This window comes from Lactuca serriola, chromosome 5 (genome assembly GCF_051521515.1).
Source record: "Lactuca serriola cultivar US96UC23 chromosome 5, Lser_US96UC23_V15, whole genome shotgun sequence".
Lineage (NCBI taxonomy): Eukaryota > Viridiplantae > Streptophyta > Magnoliopsida > Asterales > Asteraceae > Lactuca > Lactuca serriola.
In genome coordinates this window covers 353,491,993-353,514,310 of record NC_136412.1, presented here as the reverse complement: position 1 = coordinate 353,514,310, position 22,318 = coordinate 353,491,993, and positions in this window count along the sequence as shown.

Sequence of the window (22,318 nt, the reverse complement as noted above, 5' to 3'; positions counted from 1 at the left end):
GACCGAACGCTCGGGTTCGGGTCTTGCTCTGGTGTACCAAAATAGACCGAACGCTCTGGTTCGGTTGCATCATCTGATCTTCGTTTATCACTCAAAGGTAGTTTCCTTGGTTGTAAATCTTTTGTATTATTTTTCCAAATTCATTTTTCTTATTGTCAAAATTCTTTTCTTTTTCAATCTTATTTTTTTGGCAACTGAAATAGACCGAACGTTCGGGTTCGGTTACAAAATTTTTCTCACCCGAAATAGACCGAACGCTCGGGTTTGGCTCCAAAGTTTTCTCAACCGAAATAAACCGAACGCTCGAGTTCGGTTCCAACATTTTTTTCGTATTCATTTTTTTATGTCTTATTTATTTTTATCAAAAATTCCAAAAATATATTTTTTATTTTTTTTAAATTCAAAAACTCCAAAAATATTTTTTTTATGTTTTATTTATTTCGATCAAAAATTCCAAAAATATTTTATTTTTTATTGTGGGTAACTTATTTCACTAGCTAAGTGTCCCTAGAAGCATGCTGTTGTATGTGACCAAAGCCTCATCTGATTCTGAATAAAAGCCTTACTGACTTGGTACAAACAAACCCTGTCTTCCCAATTAGGCTCTCATATTTATTCTAATCATGAGCTACCTAACTCTCTTCTCACATGAGATAAGAGTTTTCTGCTTAGTCCCTATTTTTATAACAGAGGTACTTTGGTTTCTTTACACCACCTACATTACTTTTCTCCATCACATTCGCTTCACGAACGTAACCCTTGAGACTCTCAGACATTACCACTGAGGTTTATGGTTACACAATTTCTGTGTTCATGATCTTAGCTTCGTGTCACTACGTGCTAAGTGAAACCCACAATTCAATACCTACTATGCATTGACGGTGAACAATTAACTTGCTCTAGCTTTCACTAATGAATTGACGAACTTATCCATGGGGGTACAACATGAAATCTCTATTTTTCTTTTGTGTGATTCCTATGAAATTGTTAAATCTAATAACATTTCTTCCCTTGGGATCCAGTTTTAATTTTTTTTTTTTGAGATTTCACATATATTAGTTTAACTTGCTACTTAAATTATCTCCAACCTACTTGTTCAACAGACTACACTGGTCTCACAAGTACTTTGTTCGATTTCTATCTTATATCAAGAATCAGGAATTCTGAATCGAAGCGTAAGCCACCCCATAAGCTTAATTAAAAGAAGCCTTTCAACACTTCTTAATAAGTGTCTGATCGTTATTCAACGGGAAACCACACAAACACTTTAAAGTCTCTCTTGACTTTGAAGGAAGAGATTCGTGCCCGGGATCCATTGTTTCGTGTCTTTATTGACATCACATAATCCCTCAAAAGTATTGCTTTATTTCTTTTTCTTTTACACACTCAGCACGAAAATCTTTTTGATTTTCCAAAATTCTGGTTTCATTAATTCTAAGGAATTTTAATTGGATTGGTTGTTATAAAAGGTTGTGGTTAATATCGATCCACGTGGGGATTTTACTTTAAAGATGTCGTTAATCTCTAAAGGGATAAGATGACGAAATGATGACTCGGGCGGGAGTCCAATCGATTTGATTTCAAATGGCGCAACAGGGAAAAGCGTGCGAATAGGAACCGTTTCATCTCCAAACGGCGCCTGATGGGAAGGCATGTGATTAGGGACTGACACTCTCTCTCCTGCGTGATCATCGGCACACCCAACTGTCACGCGTCAGTCACCTCCGAAAAACCCTTCGTTTTTCAATCGAAGATTTGGGAAAGATTTTTCTCTCTCCTTGACCCACAGTATAAAAGGCAATGTGATCCACCGTTTACCTCTTTACTGCACCTATATTCCCAGAGAGCAAGAAAATCCTCTAAACCTCTACTGTTCATCATCTCTCCCACTTTCATCTCAACAATGGCGGATTCTTCATCTGTTCACGCAACTTCTCACATCTTGCCCATTCGTCCCCAGCAGAGTTTGATCATTGATCTTACTCCTCAGGCATATGACGCTTTCATGTTTCCCATCATTGAATGCCTGAAGTTCTCGCCAATCGCTCCTGCTCTTACCAGGGCTGAAGTTGTTCCAATGGAGTTCCTGTCACAAATTTTTGCTACAACTCACTACGACAAGGTCGTCGACAGGATTTTCTTCGATGTCTTTGAGCACAAGGCGTCGATTTCTAAGCAAAGGTTTTGTACGTTGTTAGGGTTTCAACCTGATTCTTCGAGGGTTAATCCTGAAACCATTCCAATGGGTCATCTGTTCAACATGTTCTACAACATGGGGTACACTTAAGTGCTCACTACAGTCACGAAATTCAAAAAGTCGTGCCTGCCCCCTCAGTGGAATGGGATGTTCACTGTGCTTTCAAGGGCTTATCTGAAAGAAGTGTTGGATCCGATGGGGCAAGTCGTTTGTTCCTATCAATCATGTACGGGATCTACAATGACATCAACATGGACTACGGGTCGGTCCTATGGCTACAACTCATTCAGAGTCTCTTTTCCACCTCTCGACACTCAGAGATCTCTTATGCCAGGTTCTGGACTATTGTCACGAAATGGGTGATGGGCAAGTACCACGTCCCCATTGTCGCTGGTGCTCCAATGTCTTCGATTGGTACTTTCCATACCACGAAGATCATTGTGTCGGATGCATCAAAATTTCCCTTCAACGGGTCTATCCCTGAAACAATGTATGGTGATGTTCCTGCCGACAGCCGGATCATTCAAACGTACAAGGAGTTCCGACGTTCTGATCCGAGAGACCTTACTCCAGAGATGCTGAAGTCGATTCATGATGCTGACAAGCCTGCCCCCAGAGGAAAGAAGGCTGATAAGGGAAAACAGGTGGCAAAGGGAGCAAAAGGTCCATCTCCCAAGAAAAGGAAAACCACTAAGGCCGCTCAATCTCCACCACAGAAGAGGAGAAAAACCCAACCGAGGCGAAAACTGATTATCGCTTCATCCTCAAGCGAATCTGAGGAAGAGAGTTTTTCTTCTGAAGGCTCTCCTCGTGGTAATACTCCACCAAGATCTCCAACCCCTGAAGTTCACTTCTCTACTTCTCATATCTCCACTCCACCAGTTACCATTCCTATTGCTATTCCCCCCATAACCTCCACCACTCAAATACCATCCACCTCCATCCCAGTACCACCACCTATCTTTACCGAAGCAACAACCACCACCACTGCAGATGTTAGAACCAACGTATCTGATACGGGGGTTCATACTGATGCACCAAGATCCACCTCAGCACCCGAACCCACACCAACAACCGAACACACCACCCAACCTGAAACTACTACTACTACCGAGCCTCCAGTTTCACCACCACCATCTTCTCCTGCTCATGCTTCAGAGGAAGAAGAACCACTCCTTGGCCGGGAGGACATTACTTTTGATTCGGTCTATTACATTCCGTTTCAAGTTCAAAGTGATGATGATGACGATGCTCCTGTCACAAAGAGGCATCTCAAGGAGCTACATGACAAAATTGATTCGCTCATCGCTTCATCATCCACATCTCAGTCCTCCATTTCTGAAGCTGCCATTCAGAAAATTGTTGAGGCTTTCTCCAAAGCTCATCAAGTTTCTATCGATTCCGCCACTGCAGCTATAGACGCCTCAACCAAAGCTTGTGAGGCAGCGACCGAAAAAGTCGATAAACTATTCACTGATGCTTCTTTCTTGTTAAAATCTTTACAGGAAACCGCTGAAGCCACCTCGACAAAGCTGGAACCCATTGTCAACCAGCTGGCTATCTCAGTCGCATCAGAGCTGAATTCGTTCGCTTCGCTTCGTCAAACCATCTCTGACGACAACTCAGCTTTCAGAACAACCATTGAGGAACGTCTCTCCAAGCTTCAAGAAGACTTAGCTGCCAAGAACACTCTAATGGATGCTCTCACAAGGAAAACTACCGCTCTGAAGGTCAAAAGTATTCAACTCTCCAACTCTCAACAGGAGATTGAGTCTCTTCGATCTGAAAGAGAGGTGGTTAAATCGTGTGTTTCGGATGTCCACTCTACTATCTCAAACATCCTTGAAGCACATGATCCAATCCTTAACTATTCTGTCAGGCGTGACCTTGCAGAGAAGCTCACTCCCGCCCTTTCTCTACTTAGCAAAATTGAGGGGCTCCTTGATTTTGTTTCCATTCCGAAACAAGGGGAAGAAAAAGAACAAGTGTCTCAACCACCTCCTACGTCAGGAACTCACACAACCGAACCTCCTCCAGTAGGCCAAGCCTCAGGTTCCGGTGTGAAAGACAAAGGCAAGAATATTGCTGAGGAGAGTGACGATGAAGATGATAAGGAGACTATTGCCGACCTTTTGAAGCGACAGGGTCGAGATAAAGAGGCTGACATCAGTGCTCGTGTGGCTAGAGAGGCTGAAGAAGCCAAAAGAAGACAGAAAGAAGCCCACGACCTTCTCGAAAGCAGGAAAACTCTTTTTCCTCCTTGGACTCTTGAGAAGCTGATTAAAGAAGCCATCGAAACACCAAGTATCTTGTTGCTAGAACCTGTGATCTCTTTAGATTGTTCTAACACTGTCGACTCTCAGTTCGATATGTCACTGACCCGAAAGGCGTTTGTTTTTCATGCCTTTGACAACAATGTTGAGTTCCCCCATCCTCATCCACAGCTTGATCGGGACTTAGTCGAATTTTATCTGAGGGCAGCTCAACCCCAATACCAGACTTGGAGCGCTCAGAAAATCAGCAATGTTCGGGTCCTAAAGCCGTTCAGGGAAGGCAACTTCACCAACGTTCGGTTCAAGGTACTACGGGGATCTGCCAAGACCGAACATGCCATCTCACTTGCAGATCTTCCCAACCTTAATCCCCATGATTGGATTATCTTGCACAACATCCTTCTTACAGACGAAGCTGAATATGGTCCGATCATTGACCACTTTAAGAGGATGCTTGTATGCTATATCATGGAAGTTGCTTTGATGGATCAGGAGATTGTGAGCGTGTTCAAGAAGAAACGTACCATATCTCCTGTTGGCTCTGCCAGTGATCTCAACATGATGCAGATGGGGAAGATTGACCCAAAGAGAAACTCCATCATGTTTACCAGGAACGAAGGACAGAAATGTCTTTTCGCCTTGGCAGACAAACATCTCTACACCACTGCATGTTTGGAACACGTTTTAGGGATCATCCATCGATGCAAGCAGAACAGAACTGATGATGTAAAGTACTTTGATGATATGATTCAATGGTACATTCGGTTCAGACAGACAATCCTTGCACTTATCACACGTCTGTTCGATACAGTAAAGAAGGTTCCCGCTGCTGGCCCAAGCAAGAAGAAGAAGTAGTCTCGCTCCAATTTGACGCAAAGGGGGAGATTGTTGGGTCGTATTTTGTGTTGCGTCTATTGGGCTCGTTAGCTAGTCCAATATGTATCTCCGGTATGGGCCTGTCCATCCGTGAGTTTTGTAGGGTTTAGTATAAATAGGTGCTTGCATGCATCTTAAAGAAAGAGGACGATTAGTAACGATTAGAGATTTATTGTTCAGCAAATTTATCGTTCTTGTTTTGTAACCCTAGAATCCTCTACAACGGAAGATCTTAGTCGAGCTCTGCTGAGGATCGAGTAATCTAATCATTCGACACATCTTGATTCATACTTGTGTTTTGTTTACTGTTTTTACGTTCATCGCATACCTGTTACAAAGATCTAATCGATCAAAGAGTTAATTAATAACTCATCACTTTAGATGACTTATTGTTCCATTTGATTCTAATCAACATCGTATGCTTACTCACTAACAAACACTACACGTGTATAGTTTAATTAATTATAGTTGTACCATGAATTTGTAATTGACTAACACGTACCAAAGTGGTGTACATGCTTTTATGAATTACAATTAAAATTCTCCATAAATTGATCCATAAACTTCAAGTTCATGCATCTTAATTTTTCTTTTTAACAATGCTACGTATATATATTGTAATAAATACGGATTCACTTTGCTAAAGAAATATGGATCCATTTTACTTAAAAATATGGATTCATTTTGTTTTACATGGATACACTACATGTTTTCTTTTAATAAACTCAAAATTTTATAACCAATATATTATATACATATTCCATTTCTTTCTCTTCAACTAAGATTATATTTAACTTCACTGTATTATCTAAATTTTTAATTATCGTAATTGATTATTTCATTTATATAAGTATACATATATAAACAAAGTAGAATTTATAGCTATTTATATCCTTTGTTAAAAATGATATTATAACTTATAAAATATGTGTCGATAAAATTATGAATATGACACATTGCCCAATATATAATAGATATTATTTTACGATCTATCTAGTTTCAATAATAGATACTAACGTCGTAAAGTAAACGTGGTTAATTATTATCGGAAATATAGGTGTTACAACTCCCCCTCACTTATAATGATTTCGTCCCCGAAATCCTACTCGTAATGCACTTTAAGAAAATTTCTATATGTTATCTTATTGGGGTTCTTGAGGTCAATTCAGGACCTAGCTAACATCTTCTCATCAACTATGATCATCTATGTTGATTAGGCCGTATAATTTCGTTCTTTCCCTTAGATGTATTCTCGAACTCCCCGCGAAGCTTTCCAAAACTAGGAACTCATCGATCCATACCTCCCAAATTTATACCCTACGACTAATGATCGCCTTCTGACGTAAAATGTCGATTTGTTCCTCTAACTAGGATCACTGTCGACACATTAAGAAATGAATAACAAGGGAAATTTATTTATGGCACTCCAACAGAACACTACCAAATTATTAAATTTTAGGTGTTGTAACAACCTGGAATTTAACCAAAGCTACTATAACGGATTTACTGGTTTGAAACTTTGGAATTAATACTCTAATATTGTTGACAGACTCATCATAAAGTTTCCAACCTACTAAATTATAATGAACCTTAGGTCACTAATATCTTTCTTGCAAGGCTATGACTACTCTACCTACATTGGAAAATAATTGACATTCAAGCGATCACACACACACACACACGTTCAGGATAGATCGTGACACTATCCAAGTACTTGGACTAAGATACTAGATCATTGTTGTCATCATCGCCCATTAGGTCTAAAGACTCACGATCAACACCTTGCTGGTCTGTAGACTCACAAACATTATCTCGCCATTCTGGAAGAACCCATTCATCATAATGTTTTATGTCTATAAATCACAAAATGCCTCTGCTACTTGGCCTCTTGAGGCTACATCCGATTCGAGACACTTAACTTATGCAACACGGATGCTAAAGTCTGATCGTTGCCCTATATTAACATACACATTTTATAGATTCGATTATAGTTTTAGAGTATCTTACTCATTTATTAATAAAAGGAATAACTAAACCAAACACGCAGTATACCATGAAGTCTAAAATAACACTAACACATCACTAAATGCATATGTAATCGTACTCGACCATGACCTTCAATTGAACATACATACCTTATAACTTACTCTAATTTCTTTTGGTCTTAGGTGTCCTTTATTGTCAATCTAACTTTTTCATACAAGAAAACTTGGAGAGCTTAAACAAGTCTCTGACGATGTCCTTCGCCTTACTAAAACTTCTAGAGGAAGTCCTTGGATCCTCTTGCTGCTTTTTAGGTTAAACGTTTACTACTAGAACAACACTTGAACTAGCGAAGTACCTCCATAGCCGAATCTCTAGCAACTACAACTGCTTATGAAGGTTTTAACAAGGCTTATATACTGGATCCTAACTACTAATGCTATGGACTCTTAGTTAATCTTAACTTCTACTTCTAAAGTCAAGATCAACTGGTCGAAGATGAGGAAATGACTTTCTTCACCGATCCTATCATGTATAATGTTGATACATTAGCAAACTTCGGAAGGTATTACTACGTCTTTTAATGGAACAACCCTTATCAAACGATCTCTTCCTAGGCATCTATTATCTTGCTTATACTCATCTCAAATGGTGACTCGTAAAGAAAATGTGCTCACCTCTGTCGCCGCTTCTACTACCGATAATCCTTGATATAGGTTTACTAGATCCTTATTATGGCTTAACCCAAACTCTCTGAGTCCGGTAGGTGTCTTGAATTGTCCATCCTTTTCTATACGAAAGTATTCAACGCACATTATAGTGAACTAATGAATTTCTAGTCAAATGGATCCTATGTTGCAGGGATAAATCCCATATCCTATATGGTTTTCTTGCCTATCTGAGCCGAACTTGGAGATTTGGTAACTCCTAGACTCTACCTAACGCTTAAAAGTAAAATCCAACCATTCCTCGATAACCAATCTGAGAAACATATAATCCTATGCGTATTCTTGTAGAAGACTACCTCCTTCTTTTAACCATAATAATTAAAACGAATAATTTCCACCTATTTGTGTCACAAATCTCATGGACTTTTGTCATTGAAACCAAAATTCAAACTTCCCTTCGCAGTCTCACTTCAGGGGTTGATTCTCCCCCACTTGGGTTCAACTCATCGTCTACTGTTGCTCATCACTGATCCAAACTGGCTTTGCTTATGCTATTTGAATCTCCTTTTGACTTTGAAGAAACTCATGTTTTTCATATCCAATGGCCTTTGATATTTCCATCATAGTATTACTACTATTATTCACCGTAAGTGCTCTCTCCGTATCGCAGACCAAAACAATTCAAAGCTTTTCCAAGTACAAGATCGTCAAGAAACGCACCGATTCACACGCATAACTAATGGTATAGGAGGATATGACTAACTTAGTCAAAATACTAATAACAACGATGGCCGCTGAATATAATACCCTCTTGTTGCTATCTGGACCAATCGACTTGTCATATTCCCACTGACCCTCTCGTAATGGTCATCTCAACCGGTTTTTGGAACACCCGGATGCAAACGTACGGAAGACACTTGCATGTGTCTTTTTATACTCTATGCAATGAACGTCACTTCCCTAATCTCTCAAGCGAGAATCTACTGGTCTGAACCAATTTTCCGATGGATGTGCCTGGATCTGCACGTGTTCTTTTATCCTTCTATGAACCATCAGTCCCAGCTTTTGATTCGTAGACTCAACTTACAATGAGCACACATATTCCGTCCTAACTCATCTTATGATGTGGTATCTATTTCAGCTATAGTAACGAACTTAGCAATCATAACCTGATAACCTTTTGTTACAAAAATATTCATGACGATTGAATTCGTATCTCTATGAGACAGACCCTGGTATGGAAGACAAAATCCTTCTATTTTATTCTTCCTGTGTCAAAAGCTTGATCCTTCTTCCTTAGTTTATGAGAGGTCGACATACAACCACACCATAACAAGTAGCAGCTCTAGCCGCAAATAACGAAGTCTCCAATTCTTCTGTCGATCATTGTGATCATCTCTTACTTAAATATCGTGACTAAAGTTGGCACTTATTCCGAACAAGGTTCTCAGAACCCACTCTCTTAAGCAAATTTATTTTATTTTGACTCAATCTTTAACGCCCTACTTGGGCCCGAACATAGATTCACTCTTCTAAACATCACCGTACAACATGTAATGACAACACAAGTAATTTTATAGTGTTAGATACACTATCTACCAGTACCTTAGTAACTTTGCGACTCTTCCTGATCCAAGTACGAGTCCTATGCTTCTGGTAGTATAGGCCTCTACTACCTTTCACACCTACTCATACCTTTCCCAAAAATTGTCCCGAAGTTTCCAAGTCACTTTCCAACACTACACATGATGACCACTAAAGATATATGCATGTGTCTTAGTGAGAACATACAAAAGATATTGTTAGAATCCAGTAGGATTTTGCGTTTTTACCGATCCCCTACAGCATGAATATACGCTGTGACATCCCCAAAATCACGGCCAGAAAATACCGTTTTCATTTATGCTTTTAAAATAATTTTCAGAGTAAATCCTTTTGATTTAAAAGAGTTGCGGAATTTGTTCCCAAAACAAACTATGATAAAATAAAGTTTATCAAAGCATTTCATCAAGAGATGCATTTTTTCATTATATAACAATATTCGGGATGTCATGTTCCGATAAACAGACCAAAAGCATAACGATAACATTACAAGTCATTCAACAAATATATACATATACAGACTTGTAAACAAAACAACTTGATGATTCATCCATCTTATGCCCTTGCGCCACTTCCTGTAATACAAATAAAACTGAGTGGGTCAAGCTTGGGAGCTTGGTTAGCATATAGGGTTTTCAACCCACAATAAATAATTATATTTAATTTCACCAACCAACAATATCCCGATTACTCATTCCCGTTATCCTCACTTTACGTCCCTAAAACAACATCTATCTCAAGGGACCTAATCTAGGATTTTCATCGGGACGGACATTACTGCTAAGGGGTTTCCTCAACAATAGATGTCCTAAAGGCAACCATAAGGGGGATAGAGTACACCGGTGAACACATTGTTCACAACACCTACAGGTTATGAACCTGCTAGCATTCCACTGGACTGTCTAGAAGGAGTCTGTGGTCGTTATCCATACTCCACTGAATAACTAGATCAACAACAACAACATCGAGGCCTCTCATCTGTTTATTACACACCAACTATCTACCCATGTTCTACCCAACATATTAGTAGATAAAAATATATATTTTCATACATAGTTTAAAACCTGTATAGCATGGTCATTCAATATATATTTCACATAACAGATGAGGCACACCCACATAACACGTATTTCATAGAAAATAATTCAGATCTATGAGATAGAAGAGAGTGAATATACATTCACACACATAACAACAAAATTATACACATAACACGTATTTCGTATAAAATACTTCATAATTATGCGTTAGAAGAAAGTAACCACACACTCACTTGATCAGAAGATGATCGGACAACACTACGGCTTGTAGAAGTAGTATTCTTCGGCAGATCTGGAAGATCTTCACAAAAACCGGACTCCTCGCGGGCAGAGCTTCGGCTCGGGAATCTTACTTCTCGGGATCTTCGGGACCTCGGGACTTGCTTCGGGGCTCGGGAATGATACCGGGGCTTCGAGATAATTCTTGCACGAAAAACGATGCAAAAATGCGAGAAAAAGGGAAGAAATGAGCAATGAACTCGGTTGACCTCGACCTCCTTTTATGGGGGCTGGAAGGTCGAATTATGTTGGGCGTAACTTGAGATTACGTTGGGCGTAATGACGATAAGATCGCTGACTCCCCCCCTTCGGATAATATCGGAATATATATATATATATATATATATATATATATATATATATATATATATATATATATATATATATATATATATAAAATATCGAAAATATTTAATAAACTTCAAAAATTCATATCTTCCTCATACGAACTCCGTTTTCGACGTTCTTTATATCCACGCGTAGGTGAGACTATGATCTACAACTTTTGTTTAGACTCCGTTGGTTAATTTTGAATTTATTTTTATTATTTATTATTAGTAGGCCGGGACAGGAAAATTCCGTTATAAATTCATAACTTCTTCATCCGACGTCTGTTTTCGCCTATCTTTTTATCGTTTTACTCCTATTAACGAGACCTTCGATAAACATTTAGATTACTTCGACTAAAAACCGCTCGATCTCAAATCGAGTATTCGGGTTGCATACTGCTAAGTCGAAACTTCGAAAAATCATAACTTCCTCATACGAAGTCAGATTTGGGCGTTTTTTTATGCACGCTCTCGGTTTAACGAACTCTACGACTTTCGTTTAGATCACTAAGGCTAAATATTGCTCTAACGTAAATTTCACTTTTTACGTCATTAAGCGTTGTCGGTTCTGTCGCGAAACTTCGACAGGTCATAACTTCTTCGTTATACCTCGGATTTCGGCATTCTTTATATCTTCGGAATCCTTGTTTCGACCACTACATCTTTATGCAAAGATATTGGGATTATCCCACACTTCAAATTTGACGCTTATTTTATTCTTAATTCATTAAATTATAATAATTAAGAAAATAAACACATAATTCACATAATTCACATAATACTCAAATATTTCATCACTAATACTTCAAAAAGAGTTACAAGGGTTAACCTAGACTATTACATCGATGATAATGCCTAGCCTGGAAACGCGGGCGTTACAATTCTCTCCACCTTATAATGATTCCGTCCCCGGAATCACACATCAACAAACAAATGCGAATAGCGACCCATCATGTCACTCTCCGTCTCCCAGGTGAGATTCGGCCCATTCGTGTGTTTTTATCGGACAAGCACTAACTCGACCATCTTGTGTCGCAACTTCTTAGTCTTTCGGTCAACAATTGCCTCTGGTTCTTCAATCAACCTTTAGTTCTCATCGATTCTCAACTCCAAAAGTGGATTCATGTTGGGAACTTCCCCCGTGAACTTTCTCAAATAACACACATGAAAAGTGTTATGAATTCCATTCAGTTCTTCTGGTAGTTCGAGCTTGTAAGCTTGGTTCCCAATCCTCTGAAGAACTTTAAACGGTCCAATAAACCTTGGACTTAATTTTCCCCTTTTACCAAATCTTATAAGTCCCTTCCACGGCGAGACTTTAAGCAAAACCGAATCCCCAACTTCAAAAGTCATCGGTCTTCGCTTTTTGTCAGCATAGCTCTTTTGACGATCCTGAGCTGCTAACATTCTTTCCCTAATTATTTTCAACTTTTCAGCAGTTTGATGAACCATCTCCGGTCCCATAAACTGCTTTTCCCCAGCCTCAAGCCAACAAGACGGCGTACGACACTTCTGTCCATACAAAGCTTGGTAAGGTGCCATCTTAATGCTCGAGTGGAAACTATTATTGTAGGAAAATTCTACCAAAGGTAAATGTTCATCCCAGTTACCTAGGAATTCTAGAGTACATGCTCTCAGCATATCTTCAAGCGTTTGTATCGTTCGTTCGCTCTGACCATCAGTTTGTGGATGGTAAGTTGTACTTAAACACACCTTGGTTCCCAATTCCTCTTGTAGACTTTTCCAAAACCTCGAGGTGAAACGGCTATCACGATCCGACACAATCGTTAACGGAACACCGTGAAGCCTCACAATTTCCTTCACGTAAGAATTTGCAAGCTTCTCCATAGACCATTTCTCCTTGGCTGCTATGAAATGCGCACTCTTAGTGAATCGATCAATGACCACCCAAATCATGTCGTGGCCATTCTTTGTTCTGGTCAGTTTAGTGACAAAATCCATAGCAATGTATTCCCACTTACCCATAGGCACAGGCAATGGTTCTAAACTCCCATACGGTTTCTGATGTTGTGTCTTTACTCTCGCACAAGTCACACACTCGGCCACATACTTTGCAACATCAAGCTTCATCGTCGGCCACCAGTAGTAGGGTTTCAGGTCCCTATACATTTTAGTGCTACCGGGATGAATCGAGTACATGGTCTTGTGAGCTTCTTCCATCAGAAGATCTCTGATTCCTCCTGTCTTAGGTATCCAAATCCGATCTTGGAACACCTTCAGTCCATGACTGTTAATACCGAACACCAACGTTTTTCCCAAACGTTCCTCCTTTCGGTCATTCTTCTCAGAAGCTTCCTATTGAGCTTTCTTTATACTTTCCATAATTGTCGAGACAACTTCAATTCTCAACGCTCTTGGCCTTTTCCTTTCAAGATTGACTTTCCGACTGAGAGCATCAGCAACAACATTAGCTTTACCGGGGTGGTAAAGTATTTCACAGTCATAGTCCTTAAGTAACTCTAGCCAGCGTCGTTGCCTCATATTCAATTCTTTTTGATTAAAGAGATATTGGAGACTCTTATGATCAGTGAAAAGTTTGCACTTCGTGCCATAAAGGTAATGCCTCCATATTTTCAGAGCAAAAACTACCACTGCCAACTCCAAATCATGAGTCGGGTAGTTCTTTTCATGCTCTTTCAATTGTCGAGATGCATATGTGATCACCTTTTCTCGTTGGGTCAAAACACAACCCAATCCAACCCCATACGCATCGCTATAAACAGCGAAGTCTTCAACTCCATCGGGTAGAGAAAGTATCGGTGCCTCACATAGTTTCTTCTTTAGCTTCTCGAATGCTTCTTTATGCTTATCAATCCAAGCATAAGTAGCTCCTTTGTGGGTCAAAGCTGTCAACGGAGTAGCGATCGAAGAAAAGCCTTGGATAAACCTTCGGTAATATCCGGCTAATCCCAAAAAGCTTCGGATCTCCGTGGGACTTTTCGGTTGTTCCTATTTCATCACAGCTTCAATCTTCGCTGGATCAACCATTATCCCTTCTTGGTTGACCACGTGACCCAAGAATTGGACTTCACGAATCCAAAAATCACATTTGGAGAACTTAGCATACAGCTTCTCCTTCTTCAAGACTTCTAACACTTCTCGCAAGTGTCTGCCATGCTCCTCTTGGCTTTTCAAATAAATCAGAATGTCATCTATGAACACTATCACAGATTTATCTAGGAACGGATTACAAACTTTGTTCATTAAATCCATAAATGCTGCTGGAGCATTGGTTAGTCCAAACGACATAACCAAAAACTCGTAGTGTCCATATTGGGTTCTGAATGCAGTCTTCTCTATACCCTGCTCTCTTACTTTCAGCTGATGATATCCTGACCTTAGGTCGATCTTTGAAAAATAACTTGAACCTTGTAGTTGATCGAACAGGTCATCAATCCTCGGCAACGGATATCTATTCTTTATTGTCGCCTTATTCAGCTCTCGGTAATCAATGCACATTCTCATACTTCCATCTTTCTTCTTCACGAATAACACCGGAGCTCCCCAGGGTGATGAACTAGGTCTAATGAAACCTTTGTCTAATAACTCCTGAAGTTGCATCATTAGCTCCTTCATTTCCGTCGGTGCTAATCGGTAAGGTGCTTTTGCTATTGGCGTCGTCCCTGGCAACAAGTTTATTCTAAACTCCACTTGTCTATCAGGCGGTAATCCGGGAAGATCTTCGGGAAATACTTCCGGATAATCACACACGACAGGAATGCTCTGTAGCACCTTTTTCTCCTTTTTAGCATCGATCACGAATGCTAGATACGATGTACATCCTTTAGCCAAACACTTTCTGGATTTCACCAATGAAATGATTCCAGAATTTACTCTGCGTTTATCTTCATACACCATAAACGACTCTTTCCCAGGCGGGTTTACTTTGACTATTTTCTTCTTGCATAAAATCTCGGCATCGTTGGCGCTAAGCCAATCCATTCCCAAAACGATGTCGAAACCGTTAAGTTCGATAGGCAATAATTTCTCATGGAACTTATTCCCATTCAGATCAATTAAGATGTTTTTCATACGATAGCTAACAGGTACAAACTTTCCACTAGCAACTTCGACTAATAAAGCACTATCTAGTCTATCAACAGGCAAAGCTAGCTTTCTACCAAATGCATGCGATATAAAGGAGTAGTTGTCTCCAGAATAAAATAAAATTTGGGCAGGCAATGTGTGTACGAGAAAGGTACCTGAAGCGACATCAGTTTCATCTTTAGCAGCTTCCCGTGTCATCTGGAATGCTCTCGCCTTCGGCTTTGGCGGAATGTTGGGTCTATCTGCCTCCTTCTTCTTCGGGCAGTCCCTCGACATGTGTCCCTCCTCACCACAACCATAACAAACTTTCTTTGCGAGGGTACAGTCATTGGCATAGTGCCCTGGCTTTCCACACTTGTAGCACGTGGCCACTACCTCACATTTCCCATGATGCTTCTTCTTACATTTGTCGCACCATTTCGCTTCACCTCCTCCTCCTCTCGAACTAGACTTCGAGAACTTGTTTTTCTTGTTGGACCCTGAAGTTCCATCGAACTTCCTCTTTTCACCAACATCTATCCTTTCCATACCCTTTTCCTTCTGCTGGGCCTCCACATTCTTAGCTGCACGAACAGCTATTTTCAGAGTAGTTGCCATCTTGACTATCTGGCAGGCAGTCCATTAGCAAACCTCTTAATCTTGGAGAGTTCCGTTGGCACTAGGTACGGAAATAACTTCATTTTCTCAGTGAATGCAGTAGCATAGTCATCTATGCTCATCCTCCCTTCTTCAAGTTTTGGAACTCATTGTTCAGATCAATCAGATCTATCTCTGAACAATACTGCACCTTTAGTTGTTCCAAGAACTCCTCCCATGACATTTTCAGGGCTTCCCCTCGTGGCATAGTATCTGCCAACAACTTCCACCAACTCAATACTCCAGTCTTCAGTTGTCTAACTGCAAATACAGTCTTCTGTTTGTTGCTACAGTCGCAACCTCCAAATACCATCTCCATTTCGGAGATCCAATCCATTATCTCAACAGGCTATGGGCTCCCAGAAAGACTTGGCGGCTTGGCGCCCAAGAAGTTCTTGTACATTCGCCCATCCTTGTTGTTTCTCCTTTCTGAATCGTTCCTTCGTTCTCCTTGAGTCCCAACTTGACTCATAATGCGACTATTGTTCCCTTCCTCCGATTGCTCGGGAATCAATTCGGGTTCCTCAATAGGTATGATAGGTTCGTCCCTATTATCATGCAATATCTATCGCATCTCATCCCTTTGTTCGGCTAACATAGCCCGAATCATGGCTTGCACCCCAGCCATTGTTATTGGTTCTGGTGCTGCTGCTACAACAGGTATTTGCTCAATCACTGGCGGTTGATTCCTGTTTTCATCCGCGTTTCCAGCGCCACTCCTTGTTCTCACCATTTTTGATCTACACACCGAATAAGGTGAAATTTAGATTTTCATTCACGATAGATTTCAAATCATCCTTATTACTCCGAAACGATTACATGCTAGTTCTAATATCGTATACATACGCTTAGAATCCTAAACACATAAACCTTCAGATCCGGTTGGCAACAAACCGTAGATCCGAACAAATAATATCATATATGGCAACATATAACATTTAGCACATAAAAGCATTTTAGGCAACTTTCCTAAAAATAAACTAGTGCTCGTCTCTAAAATCCAACAGACACACATCTCAAAATTCCACTTAGCATTCTAAGTTTAAGTCTAGAAATCCTACAAATTCCTAGTTCGCTTAAACTAATGCTCTGATACCAACTGTGACATCCCCAAAATCACGGCCAGAAAATACCTTTTTCATTTATGCTTTGATAAATATTATTTTATCATGTTTTGTTTTGGGAACAAATTCCGCAACACTTTTAAATCAAAAGGATTTACTCTGAAATTATTTTAAAAAGCATAAATGAAATCGGTCTTTTCTGGCCGTGATATTGGGGATGTCACATATGCCCTATTAAGTGTATATTAAATTTCCTAGACTCTCGTCCTAAGATTACTTCCATTTTTACCCTACTAATTACCGAGGAAGAACTTTTACTAATACTAACTAATTATTTGATGAATATGATTGCATGCCTCTAAAATTAAATAGTTCGTCGACTGAATAATCTGACACTACAACGGTTGGACTCAAACAAGAGTTGTGCAATAGCGCCAAATCAAGCAATCTAAAACTATTTAATTATGGGAGCATGCAACTTATCTTAATATAGGTTCTATGTAGCAATTAACAAGCAAATCCTTAGGCTATACGACATCTTAAGTTTCACGCAATTCTAACTAGCAATTCCTGAAAAGATCTCTAGCCAACATACTAGCATGCATTTCTACCATCTCATATATCAACATCCATAACAAATACAAATATTTTGGAAATCACTTTCCTTTCTGAGCTCCGACTGACTGTACGCACCACACTTTTTTTGTTTGAATAAAGTTATTTTTCTTAATAAGATTTGTTAAGATATTCAGATCCTCAGTTTGAGTCTGGAATCACACGAATGTTCATCCAATTCTCTCAAACCATGGCTCTGATACCAGCTTGTCACGTCCCGATTTTTCAACACAAAATTTTTCATTTTTTTAATATATAAAACAAAAATCCAAAAGCCCATCTTTATTAAAAGATCATTGTCATACATTTATTAAATATAAAATAGAGTTTTAGCGGAAGTCTAAAAACATTATTAATTTCTTCGATGCGAGTACAGTCATGCTGGAGCCTTTCCACTATCAGAAGAACATCCTGAAAAATAGTTATTCAACAACTGTAAGCCGAGGATTAGTGAGTTTTCCCAAGATACCATATATCACAAACATATACATGCATACAATCAATGACTCACGACCTTTCGCCGATCCACCAATAATATGTGTATCTAGAGTTACGGCCTACCAGCCATTTCGTCATCAACACACAGGTCTATAAGCTCCCGACCTATCGCCGTTCCGCCGTCAACCCCTAACTTAACCGTAATAATTTAAATATAATAATATTTAAACACATAGAGATTACGCTTATTCTACTAGTTCAAGTATAGTAACAATAAGCACATAGAGACTATATTTTCGACTCTACTCAATGACTTAAGTATAATAACATAAAACACATAAAGACTATATTTTTACTCTACTAGCTCTCTATCCGAACATACATGGGTATATATTGTAATATATAGTATAGTGAGATAACTCATCTCATTACATTAAGAACAACAAGCATGTATCACCTAATTGAGGTATAGCTTGGAAGGTTGTGATCGTAACGCACAAGAAAGACATATTATCTCCTTTTTACCATTTAGACTTTAAAGGTGAAAAGAATGAATGAAAATTAATGGACGATGTTTTTATTTATACCCGATGCAAATCTTTTATAATCAAACACATAGCATCAACTTTTGACACGCATGTACGAATCATATTATTCCTTTAGATGACTTATTGTTCCATTTGATTCTAATCAACTTCGTATGCTTACTCACTAACAAAAACTACACGTGTGTAGTTTAATTAATTATAGTTGTACCATGAATTTGTAATTGACTAACACGTACCAAAGTGGTGTACGTGCTTTTATGAATTATAATTAAAATTCTCCATAAATTGATCCATAAACTTCAAGTTCATGCATCTTAATTTTTCTTTTTAACAATGCTACGTATATATATTATAATAAATACGGATTCACTTTGCTAAAGAAATATGGATCCATTTTACATAAAAATATGGATCCATTTTGTTTTACATGGATACACTACACTACATGTTTTCTTTTAATAAACTTCAAATTTTATAACCAATATATTATATACATATTCTATTTCTTTCTCTTCTACTAAGATTATATTTAACTTCACTGTATTATCTAAATTTTTAATTATCGTAATTGATTATTTCATTTATATAAGTATACATATATAAACAAAGTAGAATTTATAGCTATTTATATCACTCGTTAAAAATGATATCATAACTTATAAAATATGTGTCGATAAAATTATGAATATGACACATTACCCAATATATAATAGATATTATTTTACGATCTATCTAGTTTTAATAATAGATACTAACGTCGTAAAATAAACGTGGTTAATTATTATCGAAAATATGGGTGTTACATTAATATTATGCAGATATGTGCATAATATTAATATGTGAAAGATCGGTATTACAATTCAAGATGGCTGAATATAGCGAGAAATTGGGGGTTTGTTATTTTACTTTAATTAGATCAGCACCCTAAATGTTGGTGGTTTTGTTAATTGATTATTTTCTCCTAAATGTTGTTGGTTTTGATAATTGATTATTTTCTTGCTTACAGGAAACTAATAAAGGGTTAAATCACCCATCTATAATTTTCAAACGGACGGGTTGTGATTTGTTAATGATATCAGGGATACACACAAGCATGAAATGATCCATTATTCTTAATATCAGTCTTTATTAATTTATTTTAATTATTAAAAATTATCTTTGTTAAATGTTTATTTAAAAGTGATTTGTTTATGATATCAGGGATACACACACAATTGGTGTTATGCATTGCCTTTCCTCTATTCGACTCTATTTAGCATTTTTGTTTTATAGGCTAATTTTGAAGATTAATCTAAATAGTGGATTATATATGTCATAGGTGTTACAAAAGTTTGAAATATTCAACATATTTGTTCTAGAAAAGCACATCGGTTACTAGATCATATGATGAAGAGATGTTGAAATTGATATTAGAGGTTGTATGCTTGGTTGGACAAGTTGTTGAACTTATATTTTGGAAGATTTTACCCTAGTCTTTTGGTCATCTATAAGTGGAAGTATTAATATTTTTTGTAGTTTTCTTATAGTTGTCATGAATAAATAGAATATATGGATCTCTTGTCCAATTATTATACGCTTGCAACATAGTGATCTTTTATATCATTAAGTCATTTGTGCTTAATTTTCTCTAAAAATCTTAAAGAAAGGTAAACCAATTTTTTTCCACACCACCATGTTATAAGTTGTATATCATAACTTAAGATTTGTACAATGATCTAACATTGGTAGAAATCAACAATTTTTTTGGTATACGATGGTGATAAAATATTAGGCTTTATTGTAAACTTTTTAGTAATCTAAAACTTTAGTGTATTGAGTACAATCTATATTATAATGGGGTTTGGTACAAAATATAAGTTGTTTTTTCATAAAAACAGATCAACAGAAACGTTAAAAATAACAAGTTTATTTTTAGTTTATAACAAAACCAAACCATCAAATATCCATTTATAGGCATAAAACATAATATCAACATGATGTGTAATGATTAAAACATCAGTATCATATCTTAAGTTTCAATGCAAAAAATTGAGTTTATAAAATAAAATGAGTTGATTCTATAAATTCATGAAGTAATAAGATTTTGATTTTTAAAAGGAATTTAAAATAGTGATTTTATAACTCATCCAAAACTCGAAATCTTAAGTTTAAAATAAAGTTTTATTAAGACTATTACCGATTTTTAAAACTAATCTACGATTAAACTTTAAAATACTGGATTTTAGTTTATAATTTATCGCAACTAATGACAAATAAAATGAAGTTTTATTTGACACCTAAAGAACCTCATAGCAAGTGATATGAATTTTACAAAATGGTACATGAATTGTTGGATGCATGCAATATTCATGAGACCATGTTTTTTATAAACTATAATTATAAAACATATATAAAACCTTTTCTAAAAATACAAGTCGTGGTTGTCCTTTTGAAGGATACTTGTTATCATTTGTATGATCTTAGTGACATATGGTCACCTGGTCATTAAGATTTTCTTATGATGTTCGGGGTAGTTTTGTAGTTTCTGGTTTCTAAAGAGTCGCCTTGTCATTGGTTAGTTACAATACTACAAGTTGTTTCAAGTAGGATGACTTGATCAGAATCTTGTGTGATAAAGGTCACCTAAGGATGAGAAGTCTGAGACATAGATGGGATAAACATGTCAAGTTAAGCAATAGTTGTTTAGGACCCCTTAATCTAGGAGTTACATATTGTATTCAATTGGTAATTGCTACCTACCGAGTTTGATAAAGTTAATGTGATAAATGTGACCTAACCATTTACTTGTTTTACTACTTGGATCCTAGACTTTAGTAAATTAATGTTTTAAGAAAAAAAGGTATTAATTTTTAAAGACTAATATTGAAAATTCTAAATGAAACTTTTTAAAACTCTGTTAATACTCTTACGCCCTGCAAAACCTCTCTCTTGTTGAGTTTCAAGAGAAAATAACATTTGATGATTATAATTTCTATAACTGGTATAATACCTTGAGGTTCTCCCTTAAAGATAAATAGAAATTATATATACTGAAAGATCTGTCACACCCCAAAACCGATGGCGGAAACGTTCCGGAGTGGAGGACGTTATGTACAGTATCATAAAAATTGCATAATAGTACAAACAAGCGACAACAACCATAGCATTAATACAGTAATTGTAAATACAAGCGTGTTCTATACAGTTTTGATAGACACCAAAAGTATAAACAAAAATAAAAGATGGGTCTTGTATATGCTCCATCTTCTCAAAAAGGTTGCATCAGTACCCGTCTATTTTTGCCCTGAGAATACAAGTTATTTGAAAACGAGTATCAGCATAAAGTTGGTGAGTTCATAAGAATTTAGTGTCGTTGCTTGTTTAAAAGTGTTTACAATCATGTAATATAAAAGTTGCGATTAATGTTTGAGAATAGTGAAAATCCCTAGAAAATCCTATATTTGTTAGATTTAAGCATTTTTAAGTTTAATCCTTCGAGTGTGTAAAAGTATTTCCATTGAAACTGTCAGTTATAAAAATAAGGTAATAGATTTCATTCAAGTAAAGTATATGAGGAAAGATATTGCCGACTGGTTGTAGTAGTGTTGCAAACATCAATTAGTAATATATGTATATATATTCACTTCGGGAAGTTAGTTTAGCCTTTAATTCTTAGTGTGTTAATTTGAGTACGAATGTAATTTCTCATGTAACCAATCTTAG